We start from the raw sequence: 18281 nt of genomic DNA, 5'->3' as shown, positions 1-18281 counted from the left end.
CGGGATCTTGAAGTCAGTTTATGAGAGATTCCCAGTGGGTATGCATTCAAAGGAGTGTGGGACTTTGCACAGGAGAGAACGTAGGCTGAATAAGTTGGAGTATGTTGGAGCAATGTCAGTGAGACATTCTGCTGATGAAAACATGGACTAGGGTTTTAGCAGTGGTGAGAAAGAGGCAGTGATGGAAATCTACACTGGTTCTAAATTAGAGTGTACCTAAATGGGTAGTTTTTATTCTCTTGACTGCAGGTGAGGTACAACTCAGCAGCACCACAACTGGTCAAGATTCTTGTGTCATATGAACATGCAGTAATAAAGAAAACATGAGTAGATATGCTCCAGCTGCCTCACAGCCAACCAGTCTTGATGTGAGGGGTCACACTGGGGACTTTAGCTACATTGCCACAGCACAGTAAAAAAAATGGTAGCCTAGAAATTTGGCAGTACGGTGCCTGTTTTTTGTTTGCGAAACGGCCCCCTAAACCTCCAATATGGCAGGCAGAAAGCATGCCCTCATTATGAACCAGGAGGGTGCATCTGGCATATTGGTAAAGGCCATAAAATACAGGTGCAGTGCCCATTCCTGAAACATCCCCCTTTTATAGTAAATAAGGAACCTATTGCCTGTTTGAGGCTGCCCACATCAAGACTGGTTGGCTCTGAGGCAGCTGGAGCCAGTTTTGGCTGCATTCAGGAAAGACACCACATTCAGGAAAACCAGGCTCCTATGTGGCCTTAAAGGAACTACTGCAGGCTGCAACCAAGGTAATTTATTAAAATATTCTTACATGAATGCGGAACTGGGAGAAGCAGGAGCAATTCTCCCAACTCCCATATAGAAAGAACATAGGTAGTTGCCAGCCACAAAGCCACCCCACATCCTCGATCATCTTCTCCGCTTCCAATTAGGTTATCCTTCCCCTTTCTGACCCAATCACCCCTTTCCCCACTTACCTGCAACGCCAAGAGTGACCCAATTTTAATTACGCTTTGCTGGCGAGCTGCCTCTTATTTGCCGCAACTTACCAACTTGATGGAAATTGAGGCCAGCTTGGGCATTCAGGCGCACCAAGATTTCCAGGCTTATGTTCGAGCTTACTCTTCCCTCTGAATCAAGTCCCAGAAAAGCCCATTTCAATTCAATCTGACAGTCTCTTAACGCCCTCTTTTGGCAGAAGGACCTGTTATCATGACATAATGCTTTCCGAAAAGCAAAGGATTAACTTTCAAAAATCCTATTGGATTACTGGTAAAATGAATAATTTGTTTCATAGTTGTTCCCAAAATGCATTAGAGGTTGCCGTAAATAATTGACCATATAGAAGGATTAAACAATACAAGTCGACCAACCTACATTGTATACAAATTCATTAATTAATGGGTGAATGATCTGCTTTGCTACCTTATTAATTACAAAATAAATTAGTATTTGTTCAGAGTTGTGTTCAGCGCTGAGAAAAGCAACATAGTGGGGCAGTATGGGTTTCATCTCAGCAGACCTCATCCCCACTCGCATGGTATCAATAGAAGGATGGGGAGTGTAAGAATATTAGTATGTTTTTACATTACTTTTGTTTCTAACAAAGACACAGGATTAATGCAGACAGAATTGGTTTAAGCTCATGTTCTCAGGATCAAGGATATTGTAAAGATAGGCATACATAAATACATAATCCACGGCTATGGGAAAAGCAATAATCAGAAGTAATGGTGTAATTGTTCTCCTTGACTATTAGCGTCAACAAAACTGTGGTCACAGAACAAAGTGTTGCATCTCCACCCCCGATCACACTAATTAACACCCCACTGGAAGTGGTTAGCAAATTCTGTTGCTTTGGGTCCACGGTGACAATCTGTCCCTTGATGGAGAGCTCGATACACGCATAGGGAAAGCAGCTTGCGAAACGCACATGGGATAACACCAAGCTGACCCTCAGGACCAAGCTGATAGTTTATAAGGCCTGTGTTCTCTGCACCTTGCTGTATGGCTGTGAAACATGGGCAATTTACAGCTACCAGGAAAAGAAGTTCAATAATTTCCATCTTCGCTGTCTGCGGTACATTATGGGTATATCCTGGCAGGACAAAATCACAAATGTGGCAGTCCTTTCAAAGGCAGAGCTCCCAAGTGTGTTGGCACTAATCCAGCTAAGGGGGCTTCGGTGGATCAGATATGTCTGCAGGATGGAAGATGACTGCACACCCAAGGGCCTTCTGTATGGTGAGGCAGCCAGATGACCAGTGGGAGACCCCCTGGGAGTCACTAACTGGCGAAAGAGGGAAATGGTGACACATCCTGTGGATCAGTGTGCACTACCACGATGACCGGTTGCTACAGCAGCTTGGCAAGGTGCCAACGCCAAAAACAACAACTCATATTGTCACTTGGCAGCTTCACGTGCGGTATTTGTTGCAGAACCTGCCTCTCAAGGATTGGCCTTCACAGCCATCAACAAAGGTGCACCAAGAGAAGACACCCCACCCAAATGGATTGTTTGCTGCGTATCCACCATCCTTCACAGATGGAAGGATGCCAACCGAACCAACCAACTGGGGTGGCGTGAAAAGGCTTGGGGCCTCTCATCTCTCTTTGAACAACATCTCGGTGTGAACCATCGGGTGATCATAAAGCGTCAAATAGGGTCGCATCCAATAAGAAGAAAAGCATAAAAGAAAATGAGATAAAAGAGATGCCATGTTTTTACTTAGAAAGAAAGACTATTGCCATCTTCAAGACATTGTGGAGTTAACAGACTTGGAGAAGCCATCGTCACAGGTCCTCTTTAAATCATGTGTTAACTTAAGGTTGCTGAGGCCAAGGCCTCATTGCAATCCTAGTTGAGGCCACAGAACTCAGCACGTACCATTGATCAAACAAGGGGACCTATCTGTGGCGGTCTGACTCAATTACATCTCATCTTGTGCATTCTCCCCTTGAGAAAATAGTGGGAGGGTGGGGGGGGGGATCAAGACCATTGGCTTAACACAAAAGGGGACAAACATTTCTCATTCATTTTGGCTGCCACCTCGGGCCATTAAACAGAGTCTGAACTTTATCAATCCACTGTCAAATGCAAACTGCTACAAAAGTCAACAACAGAAAATTCTTTTCTAAACAATCAAATATCTTCATGTTGAAAGTTTCGGTCACCAGGCTCACAATAATTAAAAACCCTCAACCCGTTTACTGCAAACCTTCCGTTTAATAAACTGCTTGGTTCTGGCCAGTTAGCAAGCGGAAGATTGTTTCCAAACTTTGAAGGGTGAAATTTGTGAAGTGCCAAATATCATTGCAAAAGAGTCAATGAATGTTGGAGAGGTTCCACTATTTAAGAAAGGGGACAACTCTAAATCAGGCAACCAGAGACCCTTCAGTCTAACATCAAAACCTTGTAAGGTGACTGAATTGATCTGAGAAATACCTATATGAGATTAAACTAATAAAGGCAAGTCAACATGAGTTCAGATGGTGAAGACCCAACCTGATGACCCTCTTGATTTTTTGGAGGAAATTACATCCCAACTGACCAATGGAAAACCACGAGAGGTGAATTTCCCATAAAGTTCTCATGACAGGCTGCTACCAAAGCTAAAAGCAGTATAAATTGTACCACTGCCTTCATGTTCTTCATGAAAGATCTGAACCCGAAAACAATGGGAATTCAAAGATGTTAGGTATTGATAGGATATTGGCTGAAGGGAAGAAAGCATCAGGTACTTGTTAGGGAGTGCTGCCAGGGTCGGGGAGTAGTACAGGGTTCAGACCAGGGCTTTTGTGTTCCAAATGTATATTAGTGAATTGGATGTAAACCAGTCACGTTCACAGACAATACCAAACTGGGCATCAGGGAGGCAGTTGAGATATTGAACCAGCCAGGGACCTACAAAAAAAATCTGCAGCTGGATAAATTAATGGCAGATTATATTCAATAGAGATAAATGGAAGATAGAACACGTTGGCAGGAAAAATGAATGTCCGAAGTAAACAATGAGGTGTAGAAATAGCAACGGTGAAACAGGAAGATTATTGTGCGAGATAATAGATTCAATAGACGGAACATGCCAGATTACTGTGGAGCATTAATACACAAAACAAATAAATGCTTAAAGTCACAAGGCTGATTCCCACAAGGAAAGACTGGAGCAACTGAAGTTTTTTAGATTAGATAGCAGGAAACCAAGATGGCACCTTAGAAGTATGCAAGATGTTAAATGGCATAGACAAGAGCAATTATTATTTGCTATTCAAAGTATGCTGGTGTACTAGAACAAAGAACATAGAGTAAAACTGGTGTATGGAAGGCTTATGGCAGATGTCAGGAAGAATTACTTCATGAAAGGAGAGATCGAAGCTCAGAATGGTGTTCCCGTTAGAGCAGAGCAGGTTGAAACATGGATTCATTCAAAAGCCAGTTAGATGACATGAATGGGGGTAATGTGGGTACATTGGATGGATGAGCTAAGATGGACAGAATGGCCTTCCTTCCCCGCGCCTATCTTGTGTTAACATTATCAATTAACCTTTAATCAAAGTTATTAAAGGAAATGGGTTTTTTACTTCTGATGCTCCAGATTATCCTTTAACTTTTTTGGAGAGCAAATAAATTTATAACAGCAAAGGAAACAACACAATTAGTCTAGTTTTCTGATCTTGTGTTTCCAACATGGAGTTTTGCCCATTGGGAGTGCACATCGGAAATATGGGCAGGCGCTGTACATGATTTTACAACAAGTGTATAATTAATGGCTGGAACATGTCCCATGGGCCTTCAGATAGTCAAGACAAGGGTCTAAGAATGACAGAAGATTATATTGAGAAATGTAAGTATGTAGGAATACTTTTCAAAGCAATCCATCTTAGGTTGCTCAAATGATGTCTGTTAACTTGTGTCTTCCACTACATGATGCATCCAACAGCCCTTGACTTTATTTGCTCCTTGTAGGAGAATCAGTCACTATGAACATGCATTCAATATTCATGACTGTGGCTGCAAGTATGTTTCATCTGCAGCATGCACTGTAGCAACTCATCAAGGTTACTGTGACAGCACCTCCATTGCTTGCAATTACTACCACCAATATTGTGGAAACACCCTCATCTCCAATTTACTCTCCGAGTCACACAGAATCCTGACTTGGACATCGCTGGCATTAGCCACACTCAAACATTCTTTTTTTTTTAAAAAGCCTGCTGTGCATTTCAGCATTTTCTGTTTTCATCCCAAACACTTTTCTTTATTCCATACAATACTAGAATCAAATGTAGTTCTTATAAATTCTTCAAACTTTTTGTGTGCTGCAAACTTGCAGATAAACTCACTCCTTGGGGCCATTTGTGGGCTAATAGTGTAATGACTAAAGTGATGTAATGTGTCTGGAATAACAGTGGGTTACATAGTGTTGCTGGAATGTTTCTGGTAATGCCTCTCTGTTACATTATTGGTTTAGACTGTTCCCATGCTAGGAGTGTGTGTGTATTTTATATATATCTATATATCAATAAAATGTTACATATATAATATATATCATAATATATATATAATATACACACACATATCTACATAAGTGTGGCCACTGTGTGTTCAATTACAAGACCTCTGAATGTAGAATTACAATGAAACCTTGAGTCTCGAGTTTAAACATTGTTAGAATTGCCTGTTCTTCATGGCAACTGCAGTATTATTAATATTGCCCAAGAGAATAGTGTTTAACACATGTAAGAAAATCAAACCCGATGACTTGCACATGTAAAATAATATTTAACAGCAGCATGTGTTCTTCCAGAATCCATTTAAAGAAACGCTTAAGGTTCTACTAATAGAGTAAACAGAATATCTCACCAGTCATAGAGAGTTCCAAGCATTCTTTTAGTCACTTAAGAGCTTCATCATGGGACTGAGTGGCACAGTGATAAGAATATTGCCTTTTTACTGAAAATGTGGGGTTCAGTCCAGCCCAGGCTGATAGAGAGTGGGGTGGACGGGGGGTGGGGGGGGGGGGGGGGGGGGGGCAACTTTCATTCTATCAGTTTTAGCCATCCTCTTAAAAAAGATAAGTTTGAACATTTTCAAAGCAGTTTCTTGTGGATGCACATCGGGGCTAGGGATTCACATCCATAGTATCTACAATAACTCGATTCTAATAGGTGTTACATTGCTAGGGTCGATCAAAAAGAACACAACACTGGCTCCTGTGGATAATGGGAGTGAAACACTGGTGCAATGGCAGCCTTCTTCTGAGTTTGGGGTTAAAACACAATTGTTAAGGCACAGTTTAACAAGGTTTACCTTGCAGTAGGTTTGTGCGTAAACTGTACTGGTCATTTTTGATGCTGACACTGTGTGCTGAAATCTTCCCATTAATATCCAGTATTAATATCCTTCAGCTTGATAATTTTTGTGCTAAATTATCTCTTTTCTTTTTACAGAAAAGCTTGCATTTATATAGCACCTTTCACAACCTCAGGACATCCAAAAACGCTTTACAGCGATGGAGTACTTTTTGAAGTCTAGTCACTGTTGTATTGTAGGAATTTTTTTGTAAAATGAAATGGCCATTACAATTCATTGGTGCAAAATCTCACCATCATTGGCGAAATATCTTGTAAATTGTCAGAGTTCTATTACCTTTTCATCATTGGCTCCATTCGAAAATGCACTTTACACTTACAAATTGTCTTACCTATGATCTATGAGTTTGGAATTGGCAATTTTGTGTACCTGGACCGCCCTCAGTAGCATACTTTTGCTCCGTGACTTGGACTTGTGTAAGTATGGCCTGAATCTCACCTGACTATTCAGCATCTGCCTCCACTTCCCATTCACTGCTGTGTATTCCAAGCGGACTGTTGCTGCAATGGAGCACAACAATTTATTTAAAAAACGTTAAAATCCACACGGGCAAAGTATGGTGTGTGCATGTGCACATAACAGCTTTCTATTAAAGAAGTGATGCAGGTATTGTGTGGGGCTAGCTGCCTGTTTGTGTAGACCATCAATCTGTCTGGTTGCAATGTGTCCTATTACTGAGCCTCAATTATAGAATAAGACATTAGTACATACAAGCCAGAGGGTCTCAAAAATTCCACAAGCTCACACAAAAGATTAATGTAACAGAAAGATATTATTCTTAGAGTCCTGGTTCAATTCTTGCTAAACTTCTTCAAGTTTACCCACAATTGAAAGTTACCCTGTGCCTTTGACTATCTGTTATATATTAAATTCAGTACACGGTGCATGTGTTTCACTGAAACTATTCGAAGTATCTGTTACTCCTGTAGGTGGCACCGTGATTTCTATTTAGATGATAGGTCTCCTGCAGGTCAGTAAACATGCTGAGATTGCGCCGAGCAGCAGGGGCATAGCTGGGGTAGGCATGGTTGAGGCTACCTGGTCCAAACAACATCTCCTCCTTTATACGTACATACGAATTAGGAGCAGGAGTAGGCCACTGAGCCTGCTCCACCATTCAATGAGTTAATGGCTGAAATGATTACTCCACATTTCCACCTGCCCCCGATAACCTTCCACCCCCTTGCTTATCAAGAATCTATCTACCTGTGCCTTAAAAATATTCAAAGACTCTGATTCCACCGCCTTTTGAGGAAGAGAATTCCAAAGACTCACGACCCTCAGAGAAAAAACATCTCCTTATCTCTGTCTTAAATGGGCGACCCCTTATTTTTAAACAGTGACCCCTAGTTCTAGATTCTCTCACTAGGGGAAACATCCTTTCCACATCCACCCTGTCAAGACCCCTCAGGATCTTATATGTTTCAATCAAGTTGCCTCTTACTCTTCTAAATTCCAGCGGATACAAGCCTAGCCTATCCAATCTTTCCTTGTAAGACAGCCCGCCCATTCCAGGTATTAGTCTAGTAAACTTTCTCTGTACTGCCTCCACTTTATATGAGAGAAGATGTTCCAGAAAGCAGCCAAACCAACCAAACCCTGAATAATGCAGCATCAATCAGGGCAATGCCATGTAGCACAAGGTGATATCGGAACTAAGAGGCACTAGTTCACAATCAACATTTTTCTTATTTGTAAAGTATCTAAGAGGAACACAGGGTTATATAGAAGACACATAACACAGTGTCATCAAGGGGAAGCACCAGGGTTAAACATTTGGTTGCTCCTTGTTTCAACTATATTGTATGGGCATCCATTGTACCCGAGATAGTGCGGAGAACAATGTTGGTGAAGGCTCAACATGCTCAGGCTCAAGTGAAGGTCTGTTCTATGAGGACTGGTGTTTGACTCGTGCGGCCTTCAAAAGTGTTTCTGGTGAGGATTTCTCCAGAGTCATTGTTTGTGTCCTCCTCTTGCTGCCAAGGTATGTCACTGCAACAGATCACTATGGTTTTGGAAACTCCAGTAGGCTGTACTGTGATACAATCCCCGATCAATTCAGGCTTCGCAAGTACTGCTTCAAATTCTTATACAACAATAACAACTTGTATTGATATGACAGGCTTCACACAGAAAAACATCCCAAGCCCACTTTACAGAGGCATCATCAGACAACAATATTCAGCGATCAAGAAAGAGACTAAGAGTTGAGGTGCAATCATTTCGGACAAAGAGGTGGGTTTGAAGGAAGGTCTGAAAGGACAGGGATCAGGAGAAGTTTGAGGGAATTCAGCAGCATTACGCCTAGATGGTTAAAGGCATGAGAGTGAATGTTGGGGTGAAAAGAGGGATACTCAAGAGGCTAGAGCTGGAGGGCAGAGTGTTTGGGGTGACTGTTGTTGGGCTGGAGGAGGTTGCAGTGATAGGGAGGGCCCGAGAAGGATGAGAATTTTAAAATTGAGCTGTTAGGGGTCTAGGAGCCAATATATGTTATCAAGGACAGGAGTAATAGGTGAGTGGGATGTATATTCAATAATTATCTTGGTGGCGTCAGCCTAATTGTAACTGTATGCACCCGCTGTTGCAGGCTGTCATGCGCCTGAGCTAAAGAGAAGAATCTTTATCTGCTTGAAGCTATCCTTCCCATCTGGTTTCTCCTTCAAATAACCCAAGAACTGAGGATTTGCTTAAAATGAAGAAATCATGACTGCTGCCCGGGCGGTGAACATTGACCTGCATGATTCTGTGTTCCTGGTCACTGAACATATGGATATTAATGGGATCCAACTTCTTATGGTTCAGAAAAGCAATGGAATTTCATGAAGGGCCCAGATTGCCACAGGGGTGTCATCAGTAACACTCTGGCCATTGGGGAATTGTGAAATGGGAAAGAAACAGTGCCCCCTCATTTTGCTGCTGATTTGCATTTGGAAAGTGATGAAAATGTTAGTCCTGGTGAGCAATACATCAATGAGTTGCTTGAAGCACTGCAGATTACATAGAATGAACAGTGCAGAAACAGGCCCAAAGGTCCGTGCTGGTGCTTATGCTCCACATGAGCCTCCTCCCACCATTCTTCATCTAACCCTATCAGCATAACCTTCTATTCGTTTCTCCCTCACGTACTTATCTATTTCCCCCTTAAATGCATCTACGTTATTCGACTCAACTACTGTTTGTTATAGCAAGTTCCACATTTAACTACTCTTTAGGTAAAGAAGTTTCTCCTGAATTCCCTCTGGGATTTATTAGTGACTATCTTCTATTTATAGCCCCTAGTTTTCATCTTCCCCACAAGTGGAAACATCTTGACTGATTGACTGATGTTCCCAGAGGCGACATGAAATGAGCTAAGAGTATAAAAGCTCAGGGCTGTAGTGACCTTGACAGCCACTGACAGTGAGGAATCTGTGATGGAAATAGTCTGGAGCAAAGGCTCCAAGCAGACTGCACAATGCCAGCACTGACTCCCTGGTGAAGCAAAGCCTGTAACAGCAGCTTTCCATGGGGAGTGTGTCTAGGTCTGTAGACATGCCCATTTGGGCAAGGGCAATTCTGGCTAGTCCACCTCTGGTATAAGAGAATCAGCCTCACATCCCTCATCTTCTACCTGCAAAACAACTCAGAGGGGAATACTCAATCCAATGCCCATTTTAAGAAATTAGTTTGCAGCGATAAAAGATCAAATGATACAGCTTTAAATAATCACTTCCTGAAATCCGAGGATATGCATTGCCTATTTCATACAGATGAGTTGAGATGCAGCACTCAGTGAAAAAATAATTGCAGAATTGAATCTAAATTCATTTTAATATAATTTTCACATTGTGCTTAAATACATCTCTCACAGAAGATTCACTTTGTGATTCAACTCTTCTCTAAAGTGTCTTGGAACATTTTACTATGTTAAGGGCACAATATAAAAGCACATTGTTGTAGGTGTTGACTTTGATAGAACTGCACTCTATCATATCTAACATATCATTCTTTTATGTTAAAGTCTAGACAGTGAGTGCCGAAATATTTTCAACCACAAAGGTGCATTACAACTAAACTTCAATCCTTTCCTCAAATCACATCCACTTTCCAGTGGGGACAAGGTGACAGGCGAGAGGAGGGGTGGTAGGGAATTATTGGCTTATGATCAGAAATGGAAATTCTGGTTGATTTTTCTCCACCCAAACCTTAGGCCCTTGTTGGCTCTTTGCAGCACCTCTGCTGCCGATCTGGAATCAACTGAGTACGCACAAAAGGTCAGCTCTCGGATCTTGGTCTGTATGCCTCAGTACCACAATAGGTGTACTTACCAAGCCAATTGGGTGAGCTGATGTGAAAAATGCAACAAAAAATTAAAAATTAATGAAATAAAGCAAAAAAAAAGCATAACTCAAATATAAACCCATGAAACATATTTAACTTATTGATAAAATAATTTTTAATAAATAACTTCATATATAGGTTTAAATGGTCTTGTGCATGGCACATACACAACAGTACAAAAGAAAAAGGCTAAAGAGATTTCTACATTTTTTTGCTGCACAAAGTATAATTTATGCAAATGTACAGTACAGTTTCCTAGTTGTTCATGCAGTATTCGAGGTATCTTGGATTATCACACCATATCAACATGAATCTGAGATTACAGTCCCCAGTTAAAGTGGGGGAGTAGCATTAATATATTTTCGAAGTCTTTGTCCTGCTCTTCTAAGAGAAACCTACAGCAAGCATTGGAGCTACCAAAATGAAAATCTTCATTCTATATTGCCTGCATCATATTTGCAATATGTGCTGTCACCATACATATCAGGTCCATAAATACAGCCTGTACAATGAAGCATTTCAATTACAAAGTACTACAAGGGGCGGGGGGGAGAAAGTGATCCCAGTGCAGATTTTATTTTTTTTTAAGTATTACTTTCTTTGTTACATCTAGAAGCTTGGATGGACAAATTTCTGGGATGTTTCATTTCTGTTGCAGGTGTGTAAAGTGGGAGCCATTTTCTGTGGCTTCCTTGGACACAAAGATTGGAAAAAGCATAATATTAACCCTTTCACCCATCTGGAATAGCTTCCTGGGATTCAATTCACAACATTCCAAGACGTGTATATGATAAAGGCCCTGTGGCCCAATAAAACTCATTCTTCCTGAATACAAACCCAACTGTTTTCCCACGACAACATATCCCTTTTTCTTCAAAGAGTCATCCTAAATCACCCTATCTGGCAGCCATGCCAACTATTGTAGTCAAAAACATCTTGACATCTATTCTAAATTTGTCCTCAGCAACCCAGCTTTTTTCCCCCTTGCCCTGGTGTATCTGAAAGTATTGCTCCAGGTTTGCTTTCTCTATCCATTTATGCAACTGATAGAAATCTATCAGGTCCCCTAAACAGGGCCTGGATGTGCAACTCTGTTCAGTCTGTAGCAAGGATCCAGCAAATCTTTAAGCTTCCCATTCCCTAATGATACCATTTGGGATGAGGTTTTGCACTGAAACTGCCTCCATTATTCACGAGTTATAAGGCTGATCTCACCAAGCTCTGCTGCAGGTGTGGAACATCGCCAAACAAGTCCAAGGGTCACAGAATAGGCCCTACAATGTTATAGATCCATCTCTGCCTCATGCTTCCAATCTGATAATGAACCATGGTACCAGTATCAGTTTGCAATACTAACCCTATAAGTTACCCTCATTAATTAAATAGAAGGTATCTACAGTTGGGAGTAGAGCACCCTTCATTTATACCACAGATGTATGAACATAGACTATTGGATAATGTTACAATGAAACATACTGAAATTCCAATAAATGAATTAGTTAAAACATAACCATATTACACCCAAGCACTATTCATATGATATCATCACATCTTTGACCTTTTCTTCCTCTCAAGTTTTCTCGCCTCCTTTCCTCCTCTGAAGGTCTTAACTCTTTATTGAGCTATGTTTCTATGTCAGTTCTCTTTTATCTCACACAAGTGATTATTCAAGTGTGAGCTTCAATATTCTGGAAGCTTTATGTCCATGGGTCATCACAGCTCAAACCTATCTTTATTAATATTTATGCATCTACAAATCAAACAAGGTTTGCTGGACAGTGATCAGTAGGGAGGAAACCTGTTCAATGTTCTCCTCCCTAAGCAAGGGCCATAGAGGTCAGTTACATTGCCCTACTCTTCCCTTAGCTGAGATCAGCTGAGCATAGACTGGGGATGGAACCTCAGACGTCCTAATCTATATTACCATTCAACAATTCACTTGCTTAGTCACTGTAGGAGCCAAATGTCATTTCACCTCAATTGCTTTCATTACATCTCTCATGCCATCTGCTTCCATTATAACTCACACCATTCTCCATTCCCTAAGGATTCTGTGCATCAGAAACCAGAAAATATCTCTTCAGTGTGCTCAAACTCAATGCAAACTGAATCTGTAAAAACCCTCAAAAAACGTTATGTGCAATATTTTCCGAGCTAGTTATTTTATAAAATTATATCAAGGGTAAAGGGTGCATAGAAATGGTTTATGGATTTTGTATGCTGTTGTTGGAATTATTCTAAGTGATTTCTTCCACTTGCCCACAACTAGTAATTACTCACATTTTTCCTCTTCATACTGTCCTATCCCTGCTCATTCCCCTCCTACGTATATCTATTTTTCCTTCTGGTCTGTTACTTTCTATGACTTTCTGTATGTATTTCCTACTTTTACCTCACTTTCATTTTACTGAGCTCCCAAGAATCAGCCTATTACCCAGGCTCATTGTGATTGCTTTTCTATAATATAGGACACCACAAAAGCCATCAAAAGGGAAATAAAACACAACTAACATAATCTTTAAGTAAAAGATACCAAGACCTGTACAAATAAATCATATCGGAAATCAACCATTCGAAATTCAGATCGTTCACTTTAAAGGCCTGCTACCCAACCCGAACCCGACTCGACAACATGTGTCAGGGTCAGGTCGGGTCGCTCTTCCAGGTCCGGCTTTTGGGCTGTGGTCGGGTTGGGCTGGGTCGGACACACATAGTACTACCTTTTGCTCTGCTGGGAGGAAAAGGGAAGTTGAGTAAGTAAGCATCAAAATTTGAAAAGCCTGCCTGAGCTGTGAGTCCAGGACATTAAGGAAGGAAACGTGCATCCAGACTCCACAGACTCTGAGTCCGCGCAGTGACTGAGCGAGAATCTCTATGACATCATCACGCTCATGCTGCAGCTCCATTCCATCCATCCAGAAGTGGCAAGTACAGTGAGTGCACTGTGGATGTAAAACAAATGCTGTCAACTGGACAAAGTGAACAATCCAGTGGTCGAGTCGGGCTCGGCTCGGGTGCGGGAAAAAATGGAAGGACGCAGGCTGGGTCGGGCTCGGGTCCGATGTTGTTCTGTCGGGTTTGGGTCGGGGTTTTTTTCCCAGACCCGAGCAGGTCTTTAGTTCACTTGAATTTGTAGCATTTGCAGATTGTAGGAGAATGTGCTTATAACTCATGTTTCAATGCAAAACCTCACGCCAAGTGGTATCGTTAGGGAATGGGGAGCTTACAAACTTGTTGTATCCTTGCTGCAGACTGAACAGGGTTGCACAACCTGGCAGAATTTAGGGGACCTGCTAGAAGTCTAACCGGATAGAAAAAGCAAACATGGAGCAATACTTACAGAATAGTTTATCTTTCACAAGCCACACTAACCCAAGTACATCTCCATATATTACATATGCCCACAGAACTTTGCAGCTTCCTCCGTCCTTTAGATAACATGCTAAACTGGGATCCTACCAGGGCTGTACAGCTCCACTTTAAAGATCCCATGGCATTACTTAGAAGGTGGCCAGGAAATTCCACAAGCATCCTAACCTTCATTTCTCCCACAACCAATAAATCTAGCCATTTATTTCATTACTATTTATGGGGCATTGCTGATGCAGAATGTCTGCTCTATTTGAACCCCAGACATATTTTACTGGGTCAAGCAACTTGAAGTGTTGTCACATGAAAAGGCGCTATATAAATCCAAGTATTTTTACATAATTACTAACTATTTCTGAGAGACAGGGTCTTCACTGACAACCACGAGCAGTTCAAACATAGTCCCCAAACTGAACAGAACTGTTCTACCAAATTAACAATATATGCTAATACCATAATATATACACTTGGAGTGAGCACAAGGCAGTAGTCTAATTGGAGGGATTATCTATTGATAGTAATTTTTTTGAGCTTCCCTCATGGTTCAATCTGAATCCTTTGATTAATTCAAACAATTTATTGCCTTGTATTCACTCTCAGATGTTTATCATTCTCCATATTATTGCATTGTGTATGTGTTCACTCCTATTAAAATCATTGTACATGAATAATGAATGACCATTAATTCTGGAAAACAAAACAAACATGCTGATGCTCATTACCACCCTTCCCTCTGTAACACCCAAACGATTCCAGCTCGCTATTGAACCCAATGCCAGCATTCTGTCCCAAGGCAGCTGTAAAAGTAGCAAAAGCAGGTGAAAGGATTAAAACAATTTCATTTAAAAACAGAAGCACCATTTCAAAAGATACACTTTTACAAGTAAGAGATTTTAAATACAGTTCACAGAAAGTTACATAAATTACAACTATACATGTTGCAATGTTTAAACTTCAAAGCAGTATAATTTCCAGCAGTTTACACTGCTAAGAGTTTCGTTGATAAATTGCATTTCATCCAAAAATTACAGTAGTAATTATTGTCTTCATTTTCAAACATGATTAATATTTAAATAATACATGGTAATACTATATTAGTAAATATCAACCTCGACTTATCAGCTTACTCTGGATTACTCTCAAAACTACTTAATATCAAATCCACATAGAAATATGTTGCAGCAATGCTAATTTACACAGGGTTCACTTTTTTTTAAAGTTCAGATTAATTGTTGCAATGTATTCCATCACAATTCAGTAAGAAGGTTGACATCAGGATTCAACACATTTCTTCAGTATTTTGGTTATTAGCTAGGATTTTTATTTGGAGGGGAATAATTGAAAATAAGACTAATGACTGGTCATACAGTACTATAAAACTAGAATTCGGTATCCAGTAATATTCCACTGGGCACTTTAAAATATCCGGAGCACCTTTTGAGTTTTCATCGAAAAGTGTTTGGTGATCTTTCATTTTTTTTCTTCCAATTTTCCCCCTCCTCTCTTGAAAGCACTGACTCTTCACGGGATGGAAGCCCATAAGTGGCAGCTCACCTCCAGCACCTCACCCAGGCAGCCATCCGTCATGTTTCAGCCTAAACAGTGAGGCCTATATTATCCATTTGTGCACTCACCACAATTACGATCTCCCTGCCCATTAAAGCAAATGGAAGGAAAATCACAGGCTGAATGGCAGCAAGATATTTGACCATGGAGGACATAGCAGCTGAACTTAATTCCATTCCTCACCCAACATTCACTCACTTACAGACACAGATAGACATTCCAGCAAAAGCTACTGCGCTCACTGTATCCAAACAGTGAAGCAGCAATGAACAAATCAAATTTAATCCTCCAACATTTATGTCCTAATGAGTTAGTAATCAAGGAATACTGCCAGTGGTTTATTGCTAAAGCACGATTAAGCTTTCAAGTCATTTTAAGAAATTGCAACAATGAGTTTTAGTAGGAAGATCTGCTCTGTTTGCTACATGTAACAAAATTGTTAATGTATCCATATTTACAATCCCAACAAATAACAGAGCAAATCACAGAATCATGTGGCACAGAAAGAGGCTATTAGGCCCACTGTGCATGTACCGGCTCATTGAAAGAGCTATCTAATTAATCCTACTCCCCTTTTAGCCTTGGAAATGCCTCCTTTTCAAGTATTTATTCAATTCCCTTTTGAAAGTTACTATTGAATGTGCTTCCACCAAATCTTCAGGTGTTGCCTTCCTGTTCACAACAACCCACTGAAAATCTCCCCCTTAATGCATTTGTCCAAAATGTGCATATTGACCATTTGTAATCTAGTGCTATAATACTTCACTATGTCTTAAAATTGCAAAGTGCACTGCTATCTGCAGATAAGATTTCCAGTATACCGAAAGGCCTTCCCTCCATTAACCACTTTACGGTCGGCATTATTGTCTAGATATGGTGCTTATTCCTTTTGCACATTTATATCAGTTTACTGGTTTCAGATCCTTCCTCCCATTCCCAGGGCAGCAAATCCCAGTAAACCAGCACTGGAGCTGTCCAATCAGCACCACCATGTCAAATTCAATATTTATATAAATGCATACAGTATAAAAATCAATTTTTAATTTTTTAATCTTGAAAATGAATTGCTAAAACACAATGTCCTAGAGTCATTTTCTGCTCTAGTCCTTAAACATATTCCCCTATTTCCATCTTTGAAAGTTCCTTAGGCCCATCTGCTGGAAGTAGCCCATCCAGTGTTCTAACTGTAAAAATAAAAGAGAAAAAATGTTGAAAAGGTCCATAATTCATAGCACAGAAATGCCCCTAGCTGTTCAAAGACAGAAGTGGCATTAAACAGGTGCTGCAGGGAAACCTATGGTGTAACTGTTTGGACACTAAGGCAGCCATGCCTTAAAACCTCATTAAAGGTGTTGGTAATCTAAAAAAAATTCACTTATCATTGCTGTCAGTTTATGCCTAGCTTTGAAAAAAGCCCTCATCAACATGCAAACTACCCTTTTTTCCCTGCCAATATTTTCTGCTCCTTTCTTCTCCTGATGTTGACACTTTTCTGGGGTATAATTCCATCTGGCATCTTCCAGTACTTAACCAGAATGTCTACAACACAAGTGAGCCTCAACAGTGTGTGCTGTCAGGCTATCCAGCTATTGGAAGGGGGCGGGGGCATCAGGACTGATCTTGAATCCATCCTCGCCTAATGCACATTTCCAGAGAGTGCTGGCTAACATCAGGGGTTAGGTGTTGATCCTTGTTGTGCTGTTTCTCCAGACAGAAAATGGTGACAAAAATGACCAATTTCTCCCCCAAGCCCTGTGCCCCAAAGACGCCTGAAATATGCCCAAAACTATCGGCCTCAGAAATTTTCAGGCGTCTGGGTCATCTGCCTATAACAGGCATGAAGCCCCTTCCATGTAATGTGGGGCCTAAATCTTGTTGTCGGATCCCTCAGAAATTGGACTGCCCTGAGTAGAATAAGCACAGGGCTGGCTCTGCTCAGTTGTTCCTGGCGTGGATGCAGCCTCGCAAGTGACAGCCACCAGAAAGGCAAGCTAATTTATTTTGAACTTTGATGTGAAGCCAGGAGAGCTATAGAATCATCTCCAGCTGCTGCTACAACTCCCCCGAGGGTGTTCACTGTCTCCTCCCATCAATCCCCACCCATGGACTTAACTGAGAGCCATTACTGGTGAGGCAAGTGGGCTGAAATTGATCATAAATCAATAAGCAAGCTTCGACTAGAGACATGACCGGTGGCAGCAGCTCATTCAAAACATAGAAATGAGGCCCAATTTTTGTTGAACCTCACACTTCCTGTTTAGGGTGCACACTGTCTGATAACCATTGATTACACGCTCAGAATCCTGCCATGTCCATTTCTACCCCTTGGAGCCAGAAACCCTTGAGGTTCTGAGGAGGCCATAGATCCACAGACCAGAAAGATGTCAAAATTGTCAGTAGATGAAGAGTAGACAGGAGAAAACTGCCAAAAAACAGGGGAAAGAACTACACTCCCAATATCCTCAATGGATGACATCAATGTGCTACACCCATCTTTACCCAGCTGGTTGAAAATCAGAGGTTACTTTGGTGTGCAGCAGCAAGTACTTGAAATGTCACAAATGCTTCCCTCACATGGCTCTCCTTGGTGTAGGAAATGAGATGATATATCTACACCATTTCCTTTTGCAGCTGATAACTGGTCTCTTAATTAACTAGTTGTTCTGGGCTGACAAT

Source organism: Heterodontus francisci, chromosome 25 (assembly GCF_036365525.1).
Source record: "Heterodontus francisci isolate sHetFra1 chromosome 25, sHetFra1.hap1, whole genome shotgun sequence".
In the NCBI taxonomy this organism is placed as follows: Eukaryota; Metazoa; Chordata; class Chondrichthyes; order Heterodontiformes; family Heterodontidae; genus Heterodontus; species Heterodontus francisci.
This window is presented reverse-complemented; position numbering follows the sequence as displayed.